At 30.1% G+C, this 21,459-nt stretch overlaps 1 pseudogene; it reads right to left on the reverse strand.

Annotated features, from left to right (window-relative positions):
- Positions 1-8,477: 8,477 nt before the first annotated feature.
- On the reverse strand, positions 8,478-20,876 carry LOC120159005 (annotated as a pseudogene).
- Between the last annotated feature and the right edge of the window lie 583 nt (positions 20,877-21,459).

Here is a 21,459-nt window from a genome sequence, read left to right on the forward strand (position 1 = left end):
CATGTATGAAAAAGTAGTGTGATTATTGGGTTGGAGTGTTCTTTGAAGATTTTAGATGTTATAGGAAGATTAATGAAGGAAAGTTAGTTGAGTTTAGTAAGGATGAGTTTAATGGTATTGTTGGAGGTAAAAGTAAGAGAATGAAACAAAATTTGGGTAAAAATTGAAATGAAAATGGAAAATCTGGGTAAGGTTATCAATACTCGAAGAACAGTACCAATACTGTAGGTTTAAATTTGAGGAAATAGTATGAAGAATATCGATACTGATGCAATTAGTATCGATACTGCTGTGGGTATCGATACTAAGAGGAAAATATATATACTATGGATTCCAGAATGAAGAAATGGTATCGATACTGAAGGGAATATCGGTACCATAGTATTGAAGTATCGATACCATAGTAGGGGTACCGATACTGTTAAGCCTAGAATTTAAGATAGGATGAATTTTAATAGAAATTGAAAATAATAGTACTATTGAGTATTATTAAAAGTATAAATATTAGAAAGTATACTAAAATTTGTATGGTATGTGTTATTAATGGATGCTTGTATAGATCATAACCAAGCTACAGAGTCAAGCAAGAAAAAGGGCAAGGATAAAGTTGCCGAATAATCGGACATTATTACAACATACTAGTCAGGCATATCATGTGAGTGCATTTATTGTACTTCTATGAAATGAGGGAGACTTACGACGAGTCAACCTCGAATTTTTTGATAAAGCATGTTTTACAGTACTTTGATATGTTTTCATAATGTGTATGGAAATGATATTACGAATAAATTTTAGAGTTTGAACTGCTCTAAAAGGAATAGATGAACGTTGAAGTTGTTCAATGGTTATCGATATTGCAAAAATAAATGTTTAAATTTTTGAAATTGACTTAAAACCCATTGTATGTTCATTGAGAGTCATAGGTGCATTTCGACATACTTTGTTATGATGATATCGATCGATTTTGTTTAATGCATAACGATGCATTTTCGTATAAATACTATGTGTACTTTTGGCATTATATGTGCAATCATGGTATTCATAATAAGTTTGTGAATTACCATTTCGATATACAATTATGTATATAAGTTATCGATCGATTTTGTTTAATGCATAACGGTGAATTTTCGACACTAAATGTGCAACCCATGGTAATCATAATGAGTTTATGAATAACCATTTCGACACTATGTATACAATCCATGGAATTCATAATGAGTTTGTGAATTTCCATTTCGGCACTTCGGTGCAATGCATGTACCTTGCATTCTCATTTGACATACATTGGACAAAATAAAGGATAAATTAGAAACTACTGATGGATAGGTATGCTGGGCATACTAAAGATAGTTATCATGCTATTTGAATGAAGATTGGTTTGCCAAGCCAATTTTATGTATTGGTATGAATTATATGATGTTCATTCGTACTTTGATAAATTGTAATATACTTATATTTAAGTATAATTCATTTTGTATTATTATGCCTCACTAAGTAAATACTTAGCATGTGTTGATTTATCATGTAGGAATAGCAAAGACTAACGAAGTAAGGAGTGCAATGAGCATCATCAATCAAAGGTTGCCTCATCAGTCACTGTAGGACATTTATGTGTATTTTGATAATTAGCTAGCATGTATTTTGACTTAAGAAAAATGCTCTTTAGTGTATTAAAGTTATAAATTTTGTAAATGTTACAACGAACGTTTTATTATTATGATATAAAAAATGTTTTGTTTTATTTTCGAAACAAATTTTTATGGGTTTACAAATAAGGAAATGTTTTTAAAAGTTATGTGACACCTGTGACTTGTGTACGAAAATGTATCCAAGAAATGGGTGTTACATATATGATCTCGTTGTAATGTCTTGGATCATATAAGCATTTCCCGATCGTGATTCTAGTAAGTGTTGACTTGAACGATTTAAATTCTGAAAACTTAAACTTATAATATTGAAAGGATAGAAAGTAAAGCAAATAATGCATATAGGATGTATGATAAGATGGTTGATGTCGTTAGATTGAAGTATGGAAGATGGGGGAATTGTAGCTTATATGAATTGTAAGAATGGTGAAGGTAATGGCGATATTGGTGTGGAATATGTAGGGATGAAGGATGTATAGATTGTGACCCACTAGTTATAAAGAACTAGCAACCAACAATATAATAAGATGGATTTTGAAGTGGTAAGGTATGGTTTGTGACCCTCTAGCTGAAGAACTATGAACCAACAATATAAAAGAATAAAATAGATGAATTCCACAAGAACAACATGAAGCCGATAAAGTTCTTAACAGGAACTAAAAAGAAAGAAAACTCTCAAAGGTTTAATACATTTCAAAGTTCTAGATTTATTCCCAAATGATCTAGAATATTCAACAACCTTGAAGATAAGAAAGACAAAGCATTCAAGTACATTTTATTTCAAAATTGGTGAGAATGTTTCATCTTTGTAGAGACCTTTCATATGCTTCCTAGAAACACTATAAATAGGCACCTTAGGATCATTTGTAATCACACAATTTGATTAATATAATTCATCTTTTGAGAGTTGCTTTCTTTTGATAGTTCTTTTAAGAACTTTATCGGCTTTAAGATTGTCTTGTGGTATTCCTCCATTCATTTGTTTATAGAGTTGGTTCCTAGCTCTTATATGACTAGTGGGTCACGTTCTATCCTCTATCACTTTGATTCTATCACTTTATATTGTTGGTTTCTAGCTCCATATAGCTAACGAATCACAATCTGTCATCTTTTGCAAACTTACAAAGCCCATGCCACCACTACTATCTTTCCACCACTTTTCATTTATTTCTTTTAACCACAACATCCATCACCATTCCATAACCTTTAAAAAACAACCACAACCCATTCATTCCTTCGTTATCATTATTATCATATCATTTTCCTTCTTTTGTCTTTATTTATACAATTACAGAGTTCAAGCATTACAAAATAAATTTCTTACTAGAATCAGGATCAAAAAATAACATATATGACTCAGAACACACAATTGGGATCATATCAATTGGTAGCATAGCTACAACAATTCATTAAGATTGTAGTTTCCTCTCTCCCGGGTTAGTAAAAAAAAGAAAAGAAAAGAAAAAAAGAAAATCGAAAAAAAGAAAAAAAATACAAAGTTTTAAAGGGGAAGGGATTAATATTTTCATCTTTAAAAAAAGATAAAATTCAAAAAGGAGACTCATCAATTGCCAATTTAGTTTTTTCTATTATCATATATTTGCCTTATTTCTTGTAGCCACCTTTTCCCTACACATCTTTCCTATTGCTAACAAAGTTCGTTTCAGCTAAATTCTATGAGACACCTTATAGCCTTGCGAAAGTCACAAAATGACTTGAAAAGGGAGCACGAGTGGTAAAAGGCAAGAGTGCACGCTAAGGGTAACGTCCATCCAGAGTGAAACACGAGTTGGAGTGACTTTTGTTAGAGTGTATTGGTGAGGTTTTATATTCTTTAGTTTTACTAACTATGTCTCACCATTGTAGAGATAATTTTCGTATTTTCAGGAAAAGATGACAACAAAAATTATGGTGTTGTACCTAATTTACAAATGAAAACAATGGTTCGTTAGTGGTCAAGATTGTAGAGGAAAGAATTAAGAACCATTTCAAGAGAAAGGAATGCTCCAAAGCACTACTCAGGTTCAATTTCTAACTCGAGTCAAAGACCAAGAGGAGATGATGTAGTTCCTCAGTCAAATACCAATGCAGGATGTTGAAAAGGATTTAAGGAACGTTCCAAAAATCATTACCAATCATAAGGATAGCCAAACAAAACCCATGTTTTGTCTATGATTGAAATGAGGATCCAATAAAGTTTAAGCAGCAACCACCAATTAGGATTGTTAAACATGCTCCATGGATTGATATTTCCATTCACTTCTATATAAGTTTCTCATTTTCTAACATTGGTTTATTTTGCAGCAAGGTGATTTACCTACATGGAGTTGTCTTAATAACTTACGATGACAAGTTCTTTTGCAATTTTGGAATGAGTTTGGATATCAAACTACAACTCTCCAATTTACAAGTGGACTCCATTGAAGGACATAAAGCGAGAACTATCCACCTCCTCCAAAGATACCATTCATAAAGATAAAAGGAAAAATGAGATGATGTTCCACAAGATGTTATGTTTGTGAAAATTTTTAGAAACTGTGAGCACAACATTCGAAAATGTTGCAAGAGAATAAACCTCAAATTAAATAAACAACATGGAGCCAAGTACACAAGCGAGAAGATCTTGATTCGATAGAATGGTTTTGGTGCAAGACGAAAGTGAAGGAGTTCCCCATCCAATGGAAATCAAAATTGTTCTCGTTCGTAGTAAGCGTCGATTTGGGGACAAATCTCTCAAAAAGGGAGGGAATAATGTGATCCTGATTAGCACCAATTTTCTCCATCGTTTGATCACATCATGAAAGATCATTAAGGCTAACTCTAAGGGAGTTTTACCTTAATTCATCTTCTATTTACTTATTTATGCATTATATAGTCATAAGCATGTTTCTGCATAATAAGATATGCTTGAAATATCATGTGTTATCATTCATTTCATGAATTCACTTGTGCATGAATTTTTATGAGTAATTTTTAGTTGCATAACATCCATTTGCATTAATAAGAATGTTGTCCATTAAAGGCATTCACTTAATCTAATTAGGTAGTTCATTGATGCATATAGTTCATCAATAAAGTTGGTTCATATATTAAACTAGTTCATTAAATAAACTAGTTCATCAATTAAACTAGCTCTTTAATGTTTTGCATGGCATGATTATATTTGTTTATTTATAGCATGAACATTTTCTTGTTTTGTGTCTAGATGCATGAGGGAAGTTGAACATTCTCAATAGATATAAGAATATTGGTCAGAATATCTTCCAATTATGGATATTATATAGATGTTTTGGGTCCAAAAAACAATTGGATGTTATTTCTATATCTCTTACCTTTCGAACGCCTTTTGAATCACCTCAATCCGATATCGGGAGCTTGAGATATGATCAATTTACCGAACACAGTGCGGGCTAGAATTTTCATTACGAGAATTTTATGCATGGATGATTTGGATAAATATTGAACCAAGGAGGAGTTTTTCATCTTCAACCAAGAAACAAACAATTCAATACCCTCTTATTCACCTATTCAGGGCAATTCAAAGATGATTTTATTCATACAATCAAGGCCATCTTTATTCATGCATTCAAGGCTGAACTTATCATCCAATTTCAAGGGCTGTTTATATTCTTCAAGGGAGCATACGATGAAGGATGAATTATTTCACTTATTCTTATAATTAAGTGATATAAATCTACATGTAATGGGAAGATACACTCCAAAATGGACAGCAAGAGTGTAACTACCATTCAACTATTCAATTCCTTTTATCTCATAATCAAGCAAGACCAGGCAGTCCGAGAGTTGTTTTCTTATGATATTTCTTCAGAAAACTTTATTGGCTTTAAGATTGTCTTGTGGCATTCCTCCATTCATTTGTTTATAGCTAGTGGGTCACATTCCACCCTCTATCACTTCGATTCCATCACTTTATATTGTTGGTTCCTAGCTCCATATAGCTAGAGGGTCACAATCCATTATCCTTTGCAAACCTACAAAGCTCACGCCACCACTACTATCTTTCCACCATTTTTCCTTTATTTCATTTAACCACAATATCTATCACCCTTATATAACCTTCAAACAACAACCATAAACCATTCATTCCTTCTTCACATCCCAACCTTGAGAATGATGGTGGAGGTTCTTCTTTTTGATTGAAATAGGCTTTCAAAAATTTGAACTTGACTTGATATTCCCAAATTAAGCTCAAATAAGCTTCTTGAATATTCTCGAATGTAAATAGATTGCCTCGATCAAATGATCTCAAGGATATTAAAAAAATGGTGTAAGGCGCATAGCTGGGATCATATCATTCCCTCCCTATTTAAAACGGTTCATCCTCGAATCGAAAGTATTGATAAAATAAAAAAAGTTATTTCTTTTCCGTAGGTAGAATAATCCAATCGAGTTCCTCACCCTTGAGAAAGATTCATCTCCGAATCACAAACATCACTGTATAAATTATCTTCATCATTAAGCAAAAAGAAGTCTTTTCCACATATGGAGAAGTCCTTTTGAACTCCTTGTAGTGGCTTGCCAATTATTTCTTTTATGACCTCTTTTCTCTAATCATCCATGGTGACAACTCTTTGTATTCGAATCATCTTGCTGAAAAGTGAAGCAATTTTATGACTATTTCTTCACCATAAATTGAGCTTACCATAGTTATGGTTGTTATACCTAGAATCAAAGTGGATATTACATATAAAACTATTCCAAATGAGACTGCAAACAAATAATAATACAAAAATAAAGAACTATCAAAGTAATGTCAAGAATTTAAATGTTCAATAGTATTTGGTTCCCTTGTGTCTAACTATCTATAACAAAATCTCTTAGTTTTGCTGAAGTTAAAGAAACCCAGAAAGAAAATCCACTGTAAATCAACATATTAGAATCAATTGTAATATTTAAGCATGGTAAAATTACGGTCCCAAGAACTAAAGAAAATAAAAAATAATAGTTGTAAATAAAGTGTGTGTGTTTTAAATATGGGTAAAAGCATATGCAAAGTAGTAATCTATGAGTCAGTTAGATCCAAAGAATACTTTTCTACATTACAGTGGTAGTTGTATTATTTTTTTCCGGGTGGAGAAATGGTAGAGGGATAAATTGTTGTTTCTATGTTAGTCAAAGCATTTGAGGAAGATATCTAAAAATGAAATGAAGTTAGGTAACACGAAATTAGTAAGACGATGGAAACCAAGGATAAATGGGTTGATTTAATGTCAGCTGGATCTTTTGTTACAAGGTTTCGATAACTTTCTCCCTAGTTCAATGGTCAAGTCTTCCCAAGATATCAACTTCAACAAGGAATTCAGGTTATCCTTCAGTTTCTTTAGATGGTGGCATCTCTATTTTATTGATTGTAATAACCTTCATAATACAGAAAGACAACATTTGTATGTTTTCTGTTACTCTTTTCCTTGTCACCTATTGAAGTATAACTCATGCATGGAGAAAACAAAGCTATTGATACACAAACATTAGTAAAAATTATAAATACTTCCCTTGATCATTGTTATTAGTGGACCCTAATCTACTTAACCTACTCACTACTAGTTCCTTTATTTTTATAGAGTCTTATGTTAGAGTCGTAAGGAGTTTTAATAGGGATAATATCAAATTTGTCAAATTTATTTAACACCTTCTCAATATAGTGTGTTTGGTTTAAAGAAAATCTCTTTCCCGTTTTGATAACTTTAACTTCTAAGATCGCATCGATTTCTCTCAAATCAGTCATCTCAATTTTAATGGACAAGCTTTTTTGTTGCTAATAGATTTAATGTTAGTACTGAATATTAACATGTCATCTACATACAAGCTTATGATGACATAATCAGTTCCAGACATATTTGAATACACACATACATCCGCTTTATCAATAATAAAACCAAAACTAAGAATAGTTTTGTGAACTTTTTCATGTACAAATCTAATTTTGAATGACTAAATTGAAAACAAATATTAAATTACAAAGTAAAATTTAAATACAATAAACAACATAAAATGATCAAATTTAAAAATTATAAAATGTGAGAAAAAATTGTAAAATGGACTGAATTGCAGTAATTTCAAAAGTTGTGGAAAATGAAAACAATTACAATATATATATATATATATGTGTGGTATGAGATTGATGAATGATAAGAATGATACATGTATATAAAGTAAAGTACAAATATAAATATAATAATAAAAATTAAAACATACTATAAAACTAAATAAATATATAGATATAAAACTAATTATAAAATGTGAGAAAAAATTGTAAAATGGACTGAATTGCAGTAATTTCAAAAGTTGTGGGAAAATGAAAACAATTACAATATATATATATATATATGTGTGTGTGTGTATGATGATTGATGAATGTTATGATAATAATAATATGATACATGTATATATAAGTATTAAAGTAAATAATATAAAACTATATAATATAAAGTATTAAACTACATACTATAAAACTAATATAAGTATATAATATAAAACTATAAAACTATATTTTAAACTACATAATATAAAACTATAAAACTATATAATATAAAGTATATAGTTATATATATATATGTATTGAACTAATATAAAACTATAAAACTATATAATATAAGTATATTATTATATATGTATTTATATAAAATATAAAACTATATAATATAAGTATTAACTACATAATATAAAACTAATATAAGTATATAATATAAAACTATATTATATAAAGTATATATATATTGAACTACATAATATAAAACTAATATAACTATATTATAAACTACATAATATAAAACTAATATAAGTATATAATATAAAACTATATAATATAAAGTATATATATATATATATATATATTGAACTGCATAATATAAAACTAATATAACTATATTTTTAACTATATGTATTGAACTATAATAATATAAAACTATATGTATTAAACTACATGTATTGAACTAATATAATATAAAACTAATATAAATATATTTTAAACTACATACTATAAAACTATATAATATGAAACTAGAAAACTAGAAAACTATATAAAATATATAAATAATTAAATATAAGTATTAAACTATATTAAACTACATAATATAAAACTATAATACTATATAATATAAAGTATTAAAATAATATTAAACTATATAAATAATTAAATAAGTATTAAGTAATAAATTAAAAAATTCGTAGGATTAAAATGAAAGAATTAAAAATGTAACCAAAATTAATACATTTTAAGACTAAATTAAATAATTTTAAAACTATGGGAAAGGGATAAAATCCCCATGAAAGTACTTTTCGGGCACACGCAGGCCAAGAGGCCCGAATCTAAGGAGTATAAATACCCCAATTTCTCTGTTTTTCAAAATTTTATGATTTTTTTTTCATTTTATTATTTTCCTCTCTCTCTCTCTAAAAGCCGGATTCTCTGCCTTCTCTCTAGAATTCTTAGGGAAAACATGAAATTCCCAGAAATTTTGAGTTTTTTCGATCAAACCCCATTATTCATCGCTTGATCATCCCTTGTTCATCCATAACACTTGATCATCCCTTGTTCATCCATAACACCCTGTTTGATCCTTATAAACACCAAAAATCTTGGTCAACCCTATTTTTTCATATCAAAACCCAACTTTTTCATTTTTTTTCTTCACGTGTTCTTCCACTTTTCCATTTTTCGATTCTCGAAAACAAAACAACAACCCACCTCATCTGTTTCACTCGATCAAACCCAGCCAAAATTCAAAGTTTTTCATCACCTGTTCCTCGTTTAATCCTTACAAACACCCAAATACTTTTCCCCGATATGTTTTTCAAGATCAAAACCCCCAAATCAAAGTACTATTCATCTTCTTCCCTAACCCTAAATCCCAAATCCCATTGTTCATCCCCCTTCCACTTCTTCAACTGATACTCTTCCTCTTCCCCTTCTGTTTGATCCTTAAAAACACTAAATACTCTTCCCCAATCTATTTTTCAAGATATAAACCCCCAAATCAAAGCACTATTCATCTTATTCCCTAACCTTAAATCCCAAATCCCACTGTTCATCCCCTTCCCCTTCTTCAACTAAGACTCTTCCTCTTCCCTTTTTGTTTGATCCTTACAAACACTAAGCACTTTTCCCCAATCTATTTTTCAAGATCTAAACCCCCAAACCAAAGCACTATTCATCTTATTCTCATAACCCTAAATCCCAAATCCCATTATTCATCCCTCTTCCCATTCTTCAACGAAGACTCTTCCTCTTTCTCCCATAATCATAAATCCCAAACACCGTTCATCCCCCTTTCTCCTTCTCAAATCGAGATTCGAGACTCTTTCCCATCCCCATCCCCTTTTGTTCTGCAAAACCCCAAAACCTGTCATTGTTAATTTTCTTCTCTAGCCGAGACTCTTCAGTCTTCCCATTCTTCATCCTTCATCACTGTTCGATGGATTTTCATTCGTATGAGATGAATTTCTTAGGTAAAAAATATGGTTTTTTTCTTTTTTTGTTTTTAGGGTTCTAACAAATAAATAACTATTTTTTCTTACAAGAGACCTACAAAGAAATCAAAATGATCATCTAGGAGGTAAAAAAACCAATGGTTTATATTTTTTTGTTTTTGTTTTTGTTTTCTGTTTTGTATATGTGTTAAAATTTTCTTTTTTTATATATATTTTGTATTTGTTTTTTATTTCTTTTCATTTTATGTTTTTAGTGCATTAGAATGTGTATTTTAATGCATGCAATAATTAATGCAATTATATGTTTAGTATGATCTAAGAAATGACTGTTTTTTTCTCATGCAATAATTAATGCAATCAAAATGTGTATCTTAGTATTTTTTTTTTTAGGGTTGTAACTAAGAAATGACTGTTTTTTTCTCATGCTGGAGACATACAAGGAGATCACTTTGATTTGCAACCCCAAAAAGGTAAAAAACCCCATAATCACAAATCCCAAACACCGTTCTCCTTCTCTAATCGGGATTCGAGACTCTTTCCCATCTCCATCCCCTTTTGTTCTGCAAAACCCCAAAACCTGTCATTGTTAATTTTCTTCTCTAGCCGAGACTCTTCAGTCTTCCCATTCTTCATCCTTCATCATTTTTCGAATGGATTTTCATTCGTATGAGATGAATTTCTTAGGTAAAAAACATGGTTTTTTTTTTTTTTTTTTAGGGTTATAACAAATAAATAACTATTTTTTTCTTACAAGAGACCTACAAAGAAATCAAAATGATCATCTAGGAGGTAAAAAAACCAATGGTTTATATTTTTTGGTTTTTGTTTTCTGTTTTGTATGTGTTAAAATTTTCTTTTTTTATATATATTTTGTTTTGTATTTTTTTTTATTATTTGTTTTTTTATTTCTTTTCATTTTATGTTTTTTAGTGCATTAGAATGTGTATTTTAATGCATGCAATAATTAATGCAATTATATGTTTAGTATGATCTAAGAAATGTCTGTTTTTTTCTCATGCAATAATTAATGCAATCAAAATGTGTATTTTCAGTATTTTTTTATTTTTGAGGGTTGTAACTAAGAAATGACTGTTTTTTTCTCATGCTGGAGACATACAAGGAGATCACTTTGATTTGCAACCCCAAAGAGGTAAAAAACCCACTGTTTATTATTTTTTTTGCTAATTGTTTTCTTTTTATATGTTTTTGTTTTTATTTTATTTTATGTTTTATTTTATTTTATATGTTATTTTCTGTTTTCTTTTTTTTTCTGTATGACTGTATACATTATATGTTTTTATATGACTGTATGCATTATGTTTTTTTTATTATATAGTTTCTATTTTTTTATTTGTTTTCTGTTATTTATTTATTTCCTGTTTTCTGTATGCATTATGATTGTATGCATTATGACTGGATGCATTATGTTATTTTTTATTTTTTATATGTATTGTTCTAACAAAAGACTATTTGTTTTTTTGTTTCAAGAGGATTTCAATGATCAACAATCTATAGCAGTTGATGACATTATTTCCTCTAAGAGGAAGGCTTCATCAGAATTAGGGAGAAGAACTTCTCATGTTTGAGACCATTACACCTTTATAAAGTCTCCCAAAGGTTGTCTTTATGCCGAATGTAAGTATTGCAAAATCAAAAGGTATAAAGCTGACTCTTATATTGGTACATCTAACCCTAAAAGGCATACTGAAAAATGCCAAGCTTATAAGGATTTCCTGGCCAAAAATCCTAATATGGTAAGTTCTTTTGATCAAAATAGATATTGTGAATTGTTTGTTGAGGCTATTTTGTGTCATTGTTATGCTTTATGTATGGTTGAGCATGATAAACTTAGGGCTTTGCATCATTACCTGAATGTTAATGTGAAGGATATTTCGAGTTACAATTACTAAGTTTTGCATGTTACAACATGAAAAGAAAAAGAAGTACCTACTTGATTCAATGAATTCTGTTTCAAGTCGAATCTATTTTATATGTGATGGATGGTATGCTTGCACTTCACGTTCATATTTTACTCTCATTGCACACTATGTTCATTATAATTGGGCACTTCAGTCTAAAATACTAAATTTTCATCGTTTTCCTCCACCACATGATGTTGAGTTAATTTTTAGGTTTGTGAAAAAATGATATGCGAGTGGGGTCTTGAAAAAAAAGCTTTTACCATAACTCTTGACAATGCTTCTACAAATGATAAAATGGTTAAAAGACTTAGAGATGATTTGCATGCTATTTCTCCTCTTTCATACATTGGTAAATATTTTCATGTAAGGTGTGCTACCCACATTTTGAACTTGATAGTTCAAAAAGGTTTGAAGGTAATTGATTATTCTGTTATTAAGTTACGAGAAATTGTTAAGTTTATTGATTCTTCTGATTCTCGACCTTGTGTTTTTGAATTAGTTGTTAAAGATTGTGAATCTTATTTTCGTGGTAAATTATTACTAGATGTTCTCACTCGATGGAATTCTACTTACTTAATGATTCATAGGACACTTGATGCTAAATTAACCATTAATTTGTTTGTGAATAGGGAAAATGAGTTGGATGCTATTACTGAATATGAGTGGGAAACTGTTCAAACAATTTGTGATTCCTTGAGTCATTTTATGAAATTACTACTTGTTCTCTGGATCTAAGTACCCACCTCTAACTTGTATTTGGCTAATGTTGTTGCAATTGAAAAGTTGTTTGTGTGATGCTCATAATGATCCTTGAGAAGGCATTTCTGCAATTGCAAGACCGATACTTGAATTATATGAGAAATATTGGTCTGATCACTCATTGATTCTGTCTATTGTTGTTTTACTTGATCCTCGATATAAATTACAACTCTTGAAGGAGCTATACAATGTTCTTTATGTAGAGGACGAGGTTCAACGAAGGGTAAATATTGTATACAATGAGTTTGTTAATATATATTATTCAAAATCTGCACTTTGTAGTTCTTTTTCTTCTGTCTAAAGTAGCACATCTCGAGAGACAAGTGGGTCAAGTTCTTCCAATCAACCTCGAACATTTAAAAAATCTAATCTATTTCAGGTTAGTTTTTTTTATAATTTTAGTTATTTTAATTTGATTATTTATTTTCATAATTCTAAATATTTTATTTTATCTGTCTTTTCAGAATTTTTATGCTAATTTAGTTGCTTCAAGGACTGGAAAATCAGATGTTGATTCCTACATTAATTTGCCTCTTGTTCCCTGTAATGAAGATGTTGAGTTTGACATTTTGGGGTATTAGAAATCAAAAAATTCTTTTTATCCGGTATTCTCTCGCATGGCGAGATATATATTGGCCATTCCAATTACTTCAGTTGTTTCTGAATCTTCCTTTAGCATGGGGCTCGTATTTTGAACAAGTTCAGGGCCAAACTTTTGCCTAAAAATGTTGAGATTTTTGTAACAACTCGAAATTGGTTGTATGATTTTGAACCAGAAGAAAGGGATGAAGAGTATCTCACTGTAGCTACTGATTCTTCCCTTTAAAGGTAAAATTTTGATTTTCTTTATTTTTCTTATGTTTAGTATCTTTTAAATTTTTTATTAATTATCTTTTTTTGGCTTTTGTAGGGTGGTACTGCTGTTACATTTACAACAAGCATATTTGAATGAATTTGCCTATTTTATTCTTTATTGATTATTCCCTTTTATGGTAATTCTTCATTGTGTTTATTTCCTAATTTTCATGAATACTTGAAATGATTTGGCATTGTTTTAACTTTTCTAGACCATTATTGTAACATTTGTAGGTTTGGTAAAGTCAGAAATGTTTGGCATTGTTGGCCATCATATTCCCTTTGACTTTACCATTGATTGGATTCGTATGAATGCTGCCTGGAATTGGTGTAAATGTTTCTTGGTATTCATCTGAATGTTGATTATGTATCTGTTGAATGTTGATTAGTTTTGGTTTAAATGATTACTTGCTGCTTGTTGGCTGCCTATGATTGTTTCCTTGTAAATTGTCGTTGTTGGTCTGATAGAACTAAATTGTTGTAAATTATCTTATAAGTTACCCGTGGTTAAATTATGTTGGGCATTTAGATAAAGCTCGATGGAGAAATTTCTGGTAGCAATTATGCCTTGTAAAAGTTTTGCTATAAGATCTGAGAGCTTAAATTTCAACTTAAATTTATGCACTTCATTTACTTGTAATTGTGGTGTATTGAGTTATAATAAATTTCATTTTTACATTTATACATTTTGTTAGATTCATTATTTATAAAGTTATTAAATTTTTAATCTCATATTCTATTTTTATCATGACTAGAATCATGTTTAATATATAAATTAGAAATTTAAGAGAAATTATATTTGAGTTATTAATCATTACCTAAAAATGATTCATGAATCATTTAATAAAATTAAATCAATAGCCAATATTAATTTTTTTAACATTATGATCATATTAAATATATAAAGGCAATTTAACAATTTAAAGTAAATTTAGTAATATAATGGTCTTAATCTATTTTACATTTATTGTTAATACCAACTCATTAATTTAATAATTTTTTAATATATTTATAGGCTACAATTTATAACCATAAAAAGTAAATACATTAATTCTATTATCATGCATTATACATTGTGAAGAAATATTATTCACATTGATATATTAAAAAATTATAATTTTCTAACTTATCAATTATAACTTACAAGTCAGATAAATATCAAGTCAGGTAAATATCAGTTCAGTTTAATAACATGTCGGATCATTTACAGGTTGAGTCAGTAACATATCAGGTTTATAACAGGTCAGGTTAATAACAGATCGGGTAATATCAATTATTTGTCAAGTTATTCACAAGTTCGGGTACATATCAGGTCGGATGCAGGTCGGGTTCGGTTGTCATTATCAGGTCGAATTCAGGTTCAGGTCGGGTGCAGGTCATAAATTTTCAGATTCATCTCGGGTTCAGGTCAACACCAGTTCGTGCTCGAATCTGTTTCGGATCAACACCATCTCGGGTCACAACAAGTTCTGACTCAAGTCGGTTTCAGTAGTTTTACAGGCCGGGTCAGTTTTTTACATCCGTAATTTTGAGATGCCAATCGCTTCGCCTTTTGAGGAATCAATTTCAACTCGATCTTCTTTTTGTCAAACAAAGATTGAAGTTCAAATTTCAATTTATGTTAATTTATTTCATATCTTTATTAATATTTAAAATATAAAAGAAATTAAAAAAAGAATGGAATAAATAAATTTATAAATGAGTTTATTTTGTGAATATAAACGAATTAAACACATTTTTATTCGTGTTCGTTTATCTATTAAACAAATAAAAAAATTGTCTATACTCATTTATTTAACTTAAAAAAGAACATAAATAAATATTATAGGAATAATTTACGAACAATTCGTCAAACTCTGTTGAATTACATACTACTACTATTCTTTTTTAACAAAGTTTAGCATTTTTATTTGGGTTTTCATTCGTTAAAATTACTAATTAATAAAAATTATAATATTATTAAATAATACTTTTAAAAAATTTAAAAATCTAAAATATATATAAAGTTAAAATATTAAAATGAGTAAAACTCAATTAATATTTTTATCTTTTGAAAATTAAACAAATTTTATAAATGAAAAATAAGAAATGAAAGTACATCACAAATATTCAGAATATTAAAAATTAAGCCAACATAATTATTTAATTAGTATTAGAGTAAAAGCACACTATAACAACAATTATTAAAAAATTATCAATGTTATAAATTTAAAAGTTTTTATGGAAAATGAATTTATCAAGTGATATAAAGTGACTAAAATGGTAAAAATATAATTATTCTTTTTAACGACTCTGAATTCATGTAATTGAATTTATAAAGTATATATGTTGTTAATTGATTAAATTTTTTTTAAACATATATTATTCTATAAGTTGATTCTTTTGAAATGAACTCCATATTATGAGTCTAGCAGATAATATTTTAAATAAAATCAAAATTAAACTAATAAAATTTATAAACGTTGAGTTTTGAACTTATCAAATTTAAAATTAAAAGCATATTAATTGAATATATGAACTAAATAATTATTACATCTAAAGGTGTTTATTGAGTAAGTCATTCATGAGTTCGGACAGTGTTTGACTTGTACCTGTTAAAAAAGTATTTTTTTACAGATTAATAATCGGAACATAAACATACTAATTGAACGGCTTACATTGTATTTAACCGAATGGTGAAATAGTGGCCATTTAATTGTTTTATGAACAATAAAATGTTAATGGTCAAATAATTTAAAAAGACGTCCAAATATCAATCTGAAATATTGAATTTAAACATATAGATGGCACCTTATTCCTAGTTTAATGGTAAACATTGTATCTTAGTCCATTTACTGAACCCTCTTATATATATATATATATATATATATATATATATAATATATATATATATATATAGAGAGAGAGAGAGAGAGGAGAGAGAGAGAGAGAGAGAGATTGTGGTTAGCATGCGGTATAACTGGTATGTGTATCAAGCCAAGAAACTATGTCACTAAACACTCTAAGAATCATATCATCTGGTTCACCTTCAAGAAGAGAATGGCCAGCATCCTTGTATATGATAATGTTCTTATCCGAGCTGCTTGCTTTCTCATACAACGCTTTGCTAACGAAGGGTCTGTAACGATGTCATTCTCTCCATGCAAGATCATCATTGGAAGTGAAACCTGAAATCATAAATTCAAACCCACAATCAAAACTGGGTTTATAACACACTCCAAGCTAATGATACTATTGTTTAGAGCAAAATAAGATCTGAAGGTTCTTAGTCGAATTCGGTGGGGCTCCGAAATAATAATATCATTCTACATGTTAAAAAAAGGGAAATGCATTTTCAGCATCATTTTGGAACAAGATTTCTGTGATATAGGATCTCATAACTCCAAAGAAAGACTATATGATATGATGAACTCTTGGAATATGGCTAGTGGTATCATAACAGTATGGTAATTGAGATACCCCCTGGAATATGGCTAGTGGTATCAAAACAGTATGGTAATTGAGATATCCCCTATCATGTATCCTATGCAGCATGCTTAACTCATCGTCCAGAGGTGTAGATGACAAAAATAAAGAGTCATGGCGTTAGAACATTTCACATTATTTAGCACAACGTCAAACAGACGAACATATTTCTCCAAGTACAAAGTAGAAGAATCACAAACTGAAATAACAAAAGGGAAAAGAAAACTGGGATAAGATAAACAATGTCGTTCTCTCCATGCAAGATTAATTTCGTTTTGAAACGTAGATAACAAAATTTACTAGAGAGCGAAAGGGAAAAGGAAACTCGACCTTATCCAAATTTTGTTCTATCTCAGCCGTGATTCTCAACAACTCCAGAGCAGTCCGCAAGCGAGGTTTGTCCTTGTAAGCAATAACATTATATGGTACCTACATTGGCACAAAAATGAGAAGTAAAAATCCATAATAGAAGTTTTGGTTATTTATTCGAGCAAACACTATAATGCGGAGAGATGAAATGATGCATAGGAATAACTAACTGCACAAAAATGCCATAGCTATGCTCTTAAGCATCCTAGAGAATGTTAATATTGGTAATATTTTCCATAAACATCAACTATACTTCAAATCATTCAAATGATCCATAGGAACGAACCAGTTTTCTCTTCTTAATGTCTCTAAATGCCACCTCCGCCAAATCCTTCTGTGGGACAAACTTCTGTTTTGGAAGAATATTAGCCACGCCGATCAGAATTTGCTTCAGTATCCAGGGCGGAACCATGTCGTCATCTATCTAAATGAAGAACTCCTATCAATAGAGGTAATTAAAAAGAATGCGTAAACAAAATCTTTAAAATGTTCATTCTCAGAACTGTACTTTGCACATAGGAGCAACAAGAATGGCACCACTCCAGGCATTAGGTTGCTTTAGGTGCATCTTCAGAGCTACGGCTCCACCCATGGACTCGCCAAAGAGGAAGCATGGAATAGTCCGAAAATCAGGATCTTCTGCAATTGAATTAAACAAACAAGCAGGCCCGTAATAAAGTATAACAAAGGAAGCAAGTCCTCCAAATAAAATTATGAACAGAAACATCATTGTCTACAATTTAAAGGAAATAGAAAATCTTAACCTTCTTATGTATTAAGAGTAACACAACAAGAGAACTGAAAGAAAATGAATCATCCTAGTTAATTTTTACTGATGTTATGGAAAATGTTGATAACAATAATGATGTTTGCAAAGATAAAATAACAATCTTCCAATTCAGCAGTTGAAGGCTGAAAGGTTAATTATCTTCTACTTGATAGAGTAGAAAGTACAACATAGTGCTTGAAATTGATTACTTGATAGAGTAGAAAGTACAACATAGTGCTTGAAATTGATCTCTCGACCACCTAAATCACAAGCTCCCTCTGGTCTCTTCTTTTGAGAAAGATTCAATTGGATTCTAGCTTTTACAATGAAGCAAAGTGAGACAACGACTGTGTGAGCGCGATCTTCACCAGAACGACTTAATTTTGATCACGCAACTTATACAGATTACAATTAGGAAAAATGTGAAGAACATGAAAGTTTAAGAACATTTTAGGAATAAATCCACTTACAAAGCACGAACAAAAGATCAAATATATATCATCCATTTTTCATTTCTCATTTTCTTCTTCAAGTTGAGAATTTTGTTTTCTGTTGACAGCAAAGCATTGCGGTGCTCTGCCATGGTATATGACTGTCATATCAGTGCCTTCTGCATCATCATTTTATATCATAATCAAACTCTACCCCATGGAGCGCTGAACCCAAGAGTTTCAGGGGAAAAATATTGTGATAGTTTTTCCAGGCGATTTGATTACTAGCATTCAGTGAAATCACTGATGTTTTCGACCAAGTTTACGCAACTAATGAGACTGGAAGAACAACTTTTGTCATATAAAAAGGTCAATGCATATCTTTTAGACAAAACCTTTAATTGAGAAACCATGTATAAATCATCTAGGAGTGATAAACTGATAATTACTATTAGGTGATTCGTGACGTTTGAATATTAACAGCAATATAGAACAAAAATCATTAAGGATCATATATTGCCAAGAACTCGAACAAACAAAAAAAAAGTGTACTAAACTATATCCCCATATCAAGCTACTTGACTTCATTGAACAAGGATATCAATGAATTTTCCTATCTAGGTAAATCTGAGGCTAAAAAATTGTAGCAAACCAACAAGTTCTACAAAAAGATGCAAAAATAATAACATTAGGGCTGAGGGCAGAAAACCACACCTTTAGTTTTGTTGTATTGCTCAATCACATCATCGACAAGCCTATCAAAGCTGTGAATATAACAATGAAGACCTTCAGACAGGCCAAATCCAGGGTAATCCATTGCAAAAACTCCGTATCCACATGAAGCCAATTTCCTGGCAATTCCTGCTAACAATGTCAAACAATAATTAGGTCCCACTGGCCATTACAACATACCCGAAACTACAAAAAGGATCATTAGTTACTAGTTCAGAAATACATGCCTTCGGTGAAAAATGTGCAAGTGTCTCCATAACCATGACAAAAGAAGACCATTGCCTTGGGGTGGGACAAATCTGGAAGCCAACGTTTTGTGAAAATTTCCAATCCCCTAGAATTCACCTCATATGACTATACCACAAAATTTCAAAATATTAAGTGATTATGAAGTAGACTATAGCCACTGCAATGGATCGAAAATGAGGCAATTAGACGTTAAGTTGCAAAATAGACAACTTAGGTAAGAACTCCATTGATTGTGTCCAAGAAGGAAACGAAAAGAGTCTGAATAAGAAAAATCATAGACATATTAATAAAGGAGAAATTTTCTTTTAGAAAGGAAAAAAAAAGCTTTCCAAGGATAATCTGGTGGCTTTTCGCTTGATATTAACACAACCGAACAGCTAAAATCCTGTCAAACTCTATACTCGAAAAAAAAAAGTATTCATTCGATGTTGGAAGTTCTTAAGCATTCAAAATGAGATAAAAGACTAGGTTTCTACTCCAGCAAACAAGAGCTTAACAAATACCAAAGAGAAAAGTGCAAGTCCAAAACTTTTTACCTCCTCCATCTTCAGTCCATTAGGAGGTGTCTGTCAAAACCAAGAAGACCAATCAACATTTACTTAACAACAATTCAAATGTAAAAAAAATCTACTAGGGTTATCAAACCAAAAAGAAATTGAATATGAAAATTCTGTTAAAAAAGTTGACAATTTGTTAATCATTCTAAAAATTACCAATTTCCTTCAATTTAAATTATTATTTTTTCACTCAAATCAATCAACTAAACTGAATCCCCTCACCTATCAGTAAAAAGCATCAGATAATAAAATGAAATAATGCCCACAAACAATTCTACTTATAACTTAATTCATTTTTAATTATATACCAACTCAACCAAATCCTCTAGACAACATTAAGAAAACTCAAACGAAAGAACAAAAGAAACGAAAACCCAAATGATAAATATTAGGAGTATGAAGTTGAAAAACAATGACCTTGAACAAAATATGATCAATTCCAAGTTGAATATGCTTAAAGGCTTCCCTAGCTCTCCTTCGCGCAGGTGCTTCATCCATATTAGCATCCAAAATCTTTTGCAACTCGTCATCCACCCCTTGGAGCTTCAGGGGCTTAGCCATTACTCTGCTTTTTTCTCTCCACTTCAACCAAACCCCAGCCACCAACCAAAATTTTATCTCTTTTTAAATACCATTTCTTTGTTTTAATGGAAAAAAGTCAAAAAAAGGAAAAGAAGATTTTTCCTTTTATGGCTTCGGTTTCTAGAATTACAGTCAAAAGGATGGCTCCGGAACAAGTTTGAAGATTTCAAAGCCATGTGGATTGTTATCTTGGAAAGAAAGTAGAGAGAAATGGGCAAATGAAATGATTACGTAACGTCAGCAAACAAAACTACAAAAGGGCAGTGTAGAGATTCTATGTGATTTCTTTATGATAAAAGAAACATTTATAAAATAGAACACTAGAATTAAAGTAAAAAATACTTCAAAATGTTATTACAGGTTTAGTATAAAAATAAATGTTTAAATTATAATTAAAATTATTTTTTAGTGTTAAAGAATTTTTATTAAAATAGATGTATATTTTTTGTCTTATACTTTTAGTGCTTATCGTTAAAAAAGAAGTTAAATGACCTATGTCCCGTTCACATTTTTTTAAAATATTTTATTTAAAAAATAAAAAAATATAAACGTGGCATGTGTCACTTAACGATTTTTTAACGATGGACACCTAAAAGTGTAACATAGTAAACATTATACACCTATTTTTAACAAAAAAAAATTAGGCACCAAAAGTCAATTTTTGATATAGTC

This window comes from Hibiscus syriacus, unplaced genomic scaffold (genome assembly GCF_006381635.1).
Source record: "Hibiscus syriacus cultivar Baekdansim isolate YM2019G1 unplaced genomic scaffold, ASM638163v2 tig00111338_pilon, whole genome shotgun sequence".
Taxonomy (NCBI): Eukaryota; Viridiplantae; Streptophyta; class Magnoliopsida; order Malvales; family Malvaceae; genus Hibiscus; species Hibiscus syriacus.